At 43.6% G+C, this 7,805-nt stretch overlaps 1 long non-coding RNA gene across 1 annotated transcript in view; it reads right to left on the bottom strand.

The window, feature by feature from the left end:
* Positions 1 to 441: 441 nt before the first annotated feature.
* The window catches only part of LOC133376180 (uncharacterized), a 92,977-nt gene continuing 85,613 nt past the window's right edge, over positions 442 to 7,805 (bottom strand). The window contains exons 3-4 of the long non-coding RNA XR_009760420.1: positions 4,891 to 4,953; positions 442 to 654 (exon numbers count right to left, since the gene is read on the bottom strand). This is a non-coding gene — a long non-coding RNA (uncharacterized LOC133376180). The remainder of the gene's footprint in view (positions 655 to 4,890; positions 4,954 to 7,805) is intronic.

Below are 7,805 nucleotides of genomic sequence, written 5' to 3'. Positions count from 1 at the left end.
AGAAGGTCCCAGGTTCAATCCACAGCATCTTCAGATAGGGCAGGAGAAACTCTTGCCTGAAACCCTGGAGAGCTGCTGCAAGTCAGTGTCGATAATACAGAGTAGATGGGCAAAGGTTTGACTCAGCATAAGGCAGTTTCCTATATTCCTATCTACCACACTTCCCAAAACAATATGCAAACCAAAATGCAGCGCTGCTTTGGTTGCAATGCAGTACTCCAGCCCCCAGCCCTCCAAAAAGGGAGGTGACAAAAATGTGTAAAGTAGGAGTCATGTGCATTAAAATGCACAAATAACATACCGAAATGCATTCCATTATTTTATTTATTCCAACAATTAATTGAAATATATCAATATAACACCTTGCACTGCAAGGCTAACCCCCGCCCAATAAAGATAAATTCAGTTAGAATGAACCATAATGTGATAAAACTTACTTAAAATACCTGCTGAAATAAAAGGTCTTGATAAGGTGCTGGAAGTTCAGAAGGGAGTCTAGTTTGATCTCAACTGGGAGGGAGTTCCATAGGACTGGGCTCAGCTCCTGCCAGATATGAGCCAACCATCCAAGCCATGGGGGACGCTGAAAACCTCAGTGATTGGGCAGAGATATAAGGGATCAGATGGTATCCTGGATCCAAGCTGTTGAGGGTCCTTTAAATTAATATAAGAATGTTGAACTTAGCCCATTTATTGTTGTTGTTGTTGTTGTTGTTGTTAATAATAATAATACCCACCCTTCACCAGCAGGTTCAGCAGGACAAGTTACAGCAGTTTAAAATGCAGTATTAAAAACAATTAAAACTAATCACAATGACAGGAACAGGGCGGGTCCTGAAAGCATACATCTCAAGTGCCAAAGGCCGGGGTAAAGAGGTGTGTCTTTGGCATTCATCAACAGCGGTATAGCAAAGGTGCCAGGCACATCCCAGGGGACGGAATTCCACAATTTAGGGGCTACCACAGAGAATGCCCTCTCCCGGGCCACCATCTGAGGGTGACAGAACTATCAAGAAGGTAGCATTTGGGCAGCCTGTGCAAGCTTTTAAGCACTGGAGTTATGTGTTGACAGTAGTCTGTCCCCGTCTAGCTGCAGCATTTTGCACCAGCTGGACATTCCAGACCAGGTGCCACGGTAGCCTCACATGGAGTGCATTGCAATCATCTTCAAGTCTTCAGCTCCCCAATGCATGAAACACCACAGCTAGGCCACCCCTATCCAGGAATGCCATAGCATCACTGTTAAAATGCAATCCTAGCTACCAAGGCTACCTGAACCTCAAGTGACAAAGATGGATCCTGCAGCATCCCCGAACTATGCACCTGTTCTTTCAGAGAGAGAGAAAGCAACCCCATCTAGAACAGGCAAATGGCCAATCTCCCAGACACAGGAACCACCCACCCACAGTGCCTGTGTCCTCCCAGGGTTCAAGGTCACATTATGAGTCCATATCCATTCCACAACTGCACCCAGACAACACTTCAGACCATGTTCAGCCTCTCCTAACTCAGATATTATGGAGAAACAGCTGTGCATTATCAGTGTACTGATGGCTCTTTGCCCCTAAACTCCTCATGACCACTCCCAACAGGTTCATATACAGTAGATGTTAAACAGCATAGGTGACAGGATAGTGCCCTGATGCACACAGCATAAAGATTGTGGGACTGAGGCACAAGTCCCCAAAGCTAGTAAATGCTCACTGGTCATGCATAAGTGTGGTGAACTGAATGCGTGCTTGGAAAAAATTCTCCCTCCCCCCTGCAGGACTTTTAAAGATACAGAAGACTTCTTGGAGGCTGGGCCTAGCAACCAAGAGGTCTTCTGTACCTTTAAAAGTTGTGCAAGGGGAAGGGAGAATGCCACCTTGTGGTTTTTCCCATTACAGCGTTGCAAGAACACCTGCACTTGGCTGACTTTCTCTTCTCCTAAAGATACAAGATCAGTCTCAGGGATTGAACCTGGCAACCCTACTCATGCTATTTAAAAAAAGACAGGCTTGGAGTCTTATAGGCCCTCAGTTCAAGTCCCTCCGCTTCTGGTCAAAACTGTAGCTGTCACCAAGGCAAATCAGGATAAATGTCCCTTTCATCTCTTAAATGAAATATTCCATATAGGGGAGAGGGGGGAGAAAAGAAATGCCTTTTTCTTTAAGCGAAATTCTATTTTGTAAAATATCTCCCAATGTCTCCTTAAAGACAGCAGAAAGCCTTCAACATTAAAGGGATAGGTAAAGACAGGGTCTACAGTAGAAATTCCCATTTGATTCGGGAGGCTGTAATCTCTCTTGGCAATGAAATGCATTTACTAATAAAAACTTCTTTTGAAAGCAGATTGGTAAAAGTAATAATAGATTCTTGCAAATTTCCATTAACGGGAGAGGATCACATGCTTCAGTCTTACAAAGGGAGATTTAATTAAATGCACGTGCACTCCTCCAAGAGTGAATCATGTTTGCAACTAACCTGCCCGATGGATTGCAGCAGCTGTCGAACGAAGCTGCCTGGCTTTTTGTGAGTGGCAGCCATAAGATTACCAGCATTACCTGCACTGAGTTTCATTCAATGACAGTTTGTTTCCAGATACAACTCAGCATGATGCTTTTGGCCTTTAAAGGCCAAAATATCTAGGTCCCTGAGTACGGCGGAGTATGTCTGCTTCCTTGACTCCTAATATAATCTGCTCAGACCTTGTCTTGTGGGCCTTCTCCATTTGAGTTGAGGCCATTCTTCAGTTGTTTCTATCTTGGTGAAGGCCAAGTTATAAATCTGATAGTCCAAGGAATTGATAGTCACCAACTTAGATGGGTTTTATGACAGCATTAGACAAGCCAGTGAAAGATAAGTCTATCAGTGAATATTATTATTATTAATAATTACATTTATACCCCACCTTTCCTTTCATAATAGAAATCCAAGACGGCTTACATATGGTTCCCAGGCTGTCTTCCATCCAGGCAGTGGCCAGACCTGACCCTGCTTAGCTTCAGCAGAGAGCCGGCCTTATGTGCCTTCAGACCATAGCCTGGGACCATATTAGCAACATTAGCTAAATGAAGCCTCTGTGGACATTTCCTTCATGTCTTGATTTTGAGCTTCTAGAGTAGGGATGGGGAAACCTGGGGCCCTCCAGATGTTGTTGGACTACACAACTCTCATCAGCTCCAGTCAGCGTGACCAAAAGTCAGGGTTGATGGGAGTTGTGGGCCGCTAACATCTGCAGGGCCAAAGGCTCCCCACTCTGATGCTTTAGGCATCTGGCTGGCTGCTGTTGAAAACAGAAAGATGAACTAGATCATCTGATCCAGTAAGGCTCTTACACGTTTGTATTCTAATGGCCCTACGATGTGGCTGGAGCCCTTTGCAAGGCACCCCAAGGACTGCCAGGCAGTGGTGCAATGAAGTGTCCCTGGGGCCATATTCAGTTAACTCATTGAGCTAGCAGAAGCCAACGCAAGGATTCCTGCCAGTGCAACAGGACATCCCCCCTTACTCCCCCTCGTACCGTCCCCAGATCTGCTCCAGAGGGTTGGGAGAACCCACAGAACAGCGGGGAGGGGGAGAGGAGAGGGTAGATCATTCTGCCGGGCAAGGAGTAATGTTCGCGCTTGTGAAATGATCTCCTTGGCGCTATGTTGCATACATCCCCTCTTATTTGTTATAAATTATTTTTACCCTTTGAAAGGAAGTTATTTTTGTTGCCTTGTTGTGCTCTGATCTTCAGCCAGATAAATTATCAAACAGGTTTACAGGTCAATTTAGAAAAAAAATGTTTAACCACTGCCCAGAATCCCTGTCATCAGGCTTACAAAATGAACATGAAATGAAAAAAAGGGAGGAGGAGGAGGGAACAAGCAAACTTAGGCACCCTTTCCTAAAATTCCATTCCTGCTGCGATGGAAACAGACTAGGAAGCCTGATGGAAAGCCCTCTGCTTGGTGACAGACAAGGAGGGGAAGAACCAATGACAGCTGGTCTCTCAGCAGAACGAATGGAATAGACTTGCCTCCTTTCTCTCCCTCTGCCACAGCCTGATGGAATGGCTGCTGCTAGGTGACTGTTGAGGAAAGCCAAAGGCAGTTTGGTCTCTCAGCAGAGCTGCAGGAATAGCCCTGCCTCCCTTCTCTCCCTCCGTTTTCTTATAAAGACTGATGCTTCTCCTAAGCTGTGCCAAACTTCTACAGATGCCCCTAGCATTCGCTGGTTTCAAGTCAATGGAGAGATGCTGGGCTTAGTAACTTAACATCCAGGTTTGGCATTTGTGTCAAATCTCTTCTCTTGCTTGACTTATGACAGCTTCACCTCTGGTGGTGAGCAAAACTTGATACCACTGAGCACAGCAACGTATCTGTGCATGACCCAGTTAACATAGTGGCTGCTTGAACTTTTCTACTGCTTTATTCCGTAGGATACACAATCAAGCTGTGGTTAAGCCAGCTAAAACACAAAGAGCATTTTCAGTGTGATACAGAACATGATAGCTGGAAGAGAATGAAAGGAGATGGTTGGGGCAAGAGATAGGTTTGTCCTCTGGGTCTCTGCCTGAGCCCAGCATCAAAGCTTTTTTTAAAAAAAAGTTTTTAAAGTTGTTTTGTTTTAATGTATTTTAATGTCTGTTTTTTATGATGTTCTAAAGTGTTTTAGTGCTTTTGTTTGCCGCCCTGGGCTCCTGCTGGGAGAAAGGGTGGGATATAAATCAAATAATAAATAAATAAATAAAAGGACTGTAGGAAGTGTCTTTGTCAGAAAGCTCCCAATCTACGCTTGGCTAATAGAAAAAGGGTTGTCTTCTCCAACATTTGACCACTGCCCAGAAGCTGTTGCACTGAAGAATTTGAATATTGGGGGGAAAGGTGGTATACTCCAGAAAAGCCCAAACTTTATCCTTACCTCTTCTTTTTCCATAACACTGCTCCTTTCTCCTTTTTCTCCTGGAGTTGATGATGAATTCCACTAAAAAAATAAAATTCAGGAAAGAAATCAGGGGCTCCATCATGACAGAATTTTTTTCCCCCAAAATGTGTGGATGGCAGTGACATGCCGGTTTTCACATTGCTTCAGTCAGATTTCACCTGGGCTCCTTTAGCTTCGTAACAGTATTTTCACACATTCATGGTGCCTTCGCAGTCACACTGCATGATGAGCTTTGTAAGTCTGCAGCACACATAGTATCTGTAGATTACAAAGCCCATGATACTGCCCTTGAAGACTGCTCGGAAACTGAAATTGGTACAAAGAGCTGCAGCCAGAATGTTGACTGGGGCGGGTTATAGAGCTCATACAACCCCTATGCTGTATCAGCTCCATTGGTTGCCCATTTGTTTCCGGGCACAATTCAAGGTGCTGGTTTTGACCTATAAAGCCCTATAGCTGCTAGCTATAGGGTGACTTAGAAATGCCACTAAATAATAATAAATAAATATACGGCTTAGGTTCAGGCTATCTGTCGGAGCGCTTCTATGAACCAGTCCAGACTCTAAGATCCTCCAGCGACATCCTTCTTCTCACTCCTCCTTTTTCGCAAGTCTTTCTTACAGAGACACAGAATAGGGCTTTTTCGATCGTTGCCCCTAATCTGTGGAACTCTCTTCCTAGCGAGGTTCGGTTGGCCCCTTCATTATCGGCCTTTCGTGCACAGGTGAAGACTGCTCTATTCAGACGGGCTTTTAACTATAGTAGTTAGTTTTTAACTTACTTTGCATCTAACTCACTTAAATTGTTTAAATTGAATATAGTGATGTTTTTAACTGTTTCTGTTTTATTGTAAGCCGCCCTGAGTTCCTTCGAAAATAGGGCGGGGTATAAATGTTTAAAATAAATAAATAAATAAATAAATAAATAAATAAATATAGCCATGGATGCAGGGCACATGGGCAAAAGTATGCAGAACAAGTCTTATGAGGAAAGGTTGAAGGAACTTGGCATGTTCAGTCTGGTGAAGAGAAGGCTGAGGGGTGACATGATTGCACTCTTTAAGTACCTGAAGGGCTGTCACATAGAGGAGGGTACAGATTTGTTCTCTGCTGCCCCAGAGGGTAGGACTAGGTCTAATGGTTTTAAGTTGCAGGAGCGTAGATTCAGATTGGACATTAGAAGGAACTTCTTGACAGTAAGGGCGGTTCGGCAATGGAACCGACTGCCTAGGGAGGTGGTGGGATCCCCTTCACTGGATGTCTTCAAGCAGAGGCTGGACAGCTATCTGCGGGAGATGCTCTAGCTGTGGATTTCCTGCTGTGAGCAGGGGGTTGGACTCGATGGCCTACAAGGCCCCTTCCAACTCTTATGATTCTATGATTCTAAGTGCCCAAGGCCTATGTACCATTATGTATAGTAAGTACAACAACGTTAAAGAAACTAGACAGAAACTAATAGGTCAGTCAGATCTTCATTTTTTTTTTTCAATAATTTTTATTCAGATTTTCATAAAACATACAAGACGAAATCATAAAACATTCAAAGACAAAAAACAAAATCAAAAATAGTTAAACAAAAAAAAAAAAAGAAAAAAAAAAAAGAAAAAAAAAAAATAAAGATAAAAATAAAAATGCCACCTTATGATATCAGTTCAGTTTCCCAGAGCCAAACCTAAGAATGCCCTCTGGGTATGTATGCGTGCGCATGCACATGGCTGTTGATCTGTATATTTTCTATTGGTTTCCGTAGCAAAATTCTCTGTGCAGTATAAGACACAGAGAAAAGAGGAGGTTGATTAACCATTCATTTGTCTTCAGATTTTTATCCATGAGATTCCACTGTATATTGCTAGGGACAGCTGTAGGTAACTAGACTTAATGAAAAATGAGACTTTTAAGCCTTCTTAACAATATCAGGTTACTCTGAGTGGGCAGAATGGTATTTTCATCAGTCTAATGAGTTTCAAAAATGTAAAGGATTAGCAACTACTCACTGGCAGATTACATTGAAGTGAATCCAAAGGGCCTGCTTGGAAGGATTCAGGAACTTCAGAAGAATTCTGAAGATAGCCTGGAGCATGGATACTTAAAAGAAAAATTGAAGCTCAGAGCTGGTCATCACTTGGGATGGCACAACAGAATTCCGAAGGCTGTATCCCTACACTGTATGCACAAAGACAACTGAATGAAGGGAGGCCACCCCAGACCTCTATACAAACCTTCCAGATAACCCTGACCTTCTGTTGCCCTATCATGCATTGCTGCCATCCTGAGCATGTTGTGACACAGCCAGGCAATTCTAGTACAGTCAAGCTCTTCTGCATTTGTGCCAGAAGCATCTAGGAGCACTTTCTTCTGCAGGCTGTTGTGTTAGGGGTAAGGGAATGATTCTGTTGGCAATCTAAACCAATTCTGCATGTGCCAGCCCAAATGTCCAACACGAACCTAGGAAGCTACCTTGTAATGAGTCAGACCACCGCTACACCTTTGTTGTTGTTGTCGTTATGTGCCTTCAAGTTGATTATGACTTATGGTGACCCTATGAATCAGTGACCTCCAATAGCATCTGTCATGAACCACCCTGTTCAGATCTTGCAAGTTCAGGTCTGTGGCTTCCTTTATGGAATCAACCCATCTCTTGTTTGTCCTTCCTCTTTTTCTTCTCCCTTCTGTTTTCCCCAGCATGACTGTCTTTTCTAGCCTACCTCTGAGGCTGAAAGACAGTGACTGGCCCAAGGTCACTCAGTGAGCTTCATGGCTATGTGGGGATTCGAACCCTGGTCTCCCAGGTCATAGTCCACCACCTTAACCACTACACCACACTGACTGTCAATAAATAAATAAATAATAGCAACAAATAAATAAACGGAACCTTTCTAGCATCAGAAAATT

This window comes from Rhineura floridana, chromosome 1 (assembly GCF_030035675.1).
Source record: "Rhineura floridana isolate rRhiFlo1 chromosome 1, rRhiFlo1.hap2, whole genome shotgun sequence".
Taxonomy (NCBI): Eukaryota; Metazoa; Chordata; class Lepidosauria; order Squamata; family Rhineuridae; genus Rhineura; species Rhineura floridana.
This window is presented reverse-complemented; position numbering and strand designations above follow the sequence as displayed.